Source organism: Salvelinus fontinalis, chromosome 6 (assembly GCF_029448725.1).
Source record: "Salvelinus fontinalis isolate EN_2023a chromosome 6, ASM2944872v1, whole genome shotgun sequence".
In the NCBI taxonomy this organism is placed as follows: Eukaryota; Metazoa; Chordata; class Actinopteri; order Salmoniformes; family Salmonidae; genus Salvelinus; species Salvelinus fontinalis.
In genome coordinates, this window is record NC_074670.1 from 18,259,675 (window position 1) to 18,261,782 (window position 2,108).

Sequence of the window (2,108 nt, forward strand, 5' to 3'; positions counted from 1 at the left end):
CCATTTCTCCAACGCTTCTATCATTTTATACGGAGGATGACACGTGGTCCTCGCCCTGAAATATCTCACACATCAGATAGGATGGCCTTTATGTGCCCCACTGTAAATCCACAACGCTCTCGCTTGACATCATCAATATGGACTTTCTGACACATTTACCCACCAAGTCACAGAAGCAGAGCTCAGGAGAGCAGCAATATGAGATATCCCCATACAAGTCATGTAATTACACAGGATATTTGTTTCAATGTTTGTCACTGTGTTTTGACGTATATAGATTTAACACTAATGTTAATATAATGTCTATGACATAAATATGAATAGATTACGTTAATATTGTAATTCGTATGATAAGGAAGGAGAGGATTTATGATGATCTCAGCTGAATGAGGAAGTACACATCATATTGCTGTATCATTATGCTATAGTGGATAGCTAGATATCAAAAACGATGATCTAATTTGTGTTTAAATGGAAAAGGGCTTGATTTGCTAGAACTTTTCCAGTGCTGCAGCAGCTCATAATCGTAATCTAAAGCGCCGTTTATAACTGTTGCACACCCAGCGAATGCTGACTGGAGCGTTTTCACACACAAACACTCTGTCTTGATTTGTTTTCATGACATGAAATGAGAAATGCTGGTGATTGTGTTGCAGACAGAGAGAGAGATTGCCTCCGTTTTAGCATAGGAGCCTAGCATGAAAACTTTCTTTTCAGACTTTCATGGGAAGAGAACGTCTTCATAAAATGTAACAGACCCTCACTAAGGTGAGATAAGAACCAGTAGTCTTTTCAGAGAGCAGTGAGTTCCACAAGTATTTGGACAGTGACACATTTTGGTTGTTTTAACTCTGTAATCCAGCACATAGGATTTGAAAGCGTTTGCTAAAAGACTAAAATATTAACAAGCTAACCTCCCCTGTTATTGGTGAGAGGTTAGCATGTCTTGGGGATATGATCTTTGTGCATCTGTAACTTTCTCACTAATCATTATTCCTTTTTCATTCAGGCTTATCTGTAATCATGGTGGCATCCACATGAATGACAAAGTGTTTAGAAACATATTGTATTCTTAAATTGACTCAAATCACAGCACATTATTTACCATTCATTTCTATTGGGCACAAAATAATCTGAAATAAAATCAAAACGAATTGCAAACGCATCCAACAAGGTTGTAGAGTCACAAGCTGCACAATTTGTCCAAATCCTTTTCCTTCCTTAAATTGGGGGGACTATATACAAAAAGTGGTGTTCTTTCTAAACGGTTCAACCGAAATGATGAATACCCTCAAATTCAGTCTGCACTTTAACATCATAGGCATTGTATCATGTCAAATCCAAAGTGCTGGGGTACAGAGCCAAAACATGTCGCTGTCCCAATACTTTTGGAGCTCACTGTATGTGACCCAACTGGAGGATTGCTAAAAACATTGTGGCATTACCATAAACAGGTGGGCTAAATTTCGTTAGAATTTGTTGTCACACATCTTTCACTGACTAAAGAGATGGGACTCGCCAGTGCACTTTAACCTCCTAGTCATTGTATAATTTCAACAACAACAAAAACCTATCACTGTCCAAATACTTTTGGACCTCACTGTATTTCCCACCAACCTCCACTATTGATGAATGCACGTACATGTACATTGCCATTCATCAATGCATCTCCAGCAGACTAAGTAGCCTTGTATCAGCATGTTCATCTCTACTGTGTCTGTAGTCATTTATTAGATGGTAGATGTTCTTGGCATATGTTCTATACTGTATGTTGAAGGTATAATGATGAGAGTACTGCGCTCTGAGAGAAGGTCTACTAAATCATACTGGCCTGTGGACTTATGGGGACCGAGGCCATTAGTTATGTGCCTATAGGGACAGTCCTCTTTCCTCTACTGTACCATACTTCTATAGCTTTTCCTTTTTTGCTCCCTCTCCCAGTTATTTCTTTCTAGGATGGAGGTTATAGTAGTGAGGGGTGGTTCTTAGTTTCCTGTTTGTTTTGTTACTACAGTTTACTAATGTAAATGTTACTTCATGGTTTATAGTTCGATTATAACCAGACCGTCAAATCAAATGTCACCTAAATATCACAGTAGAAGAGATGG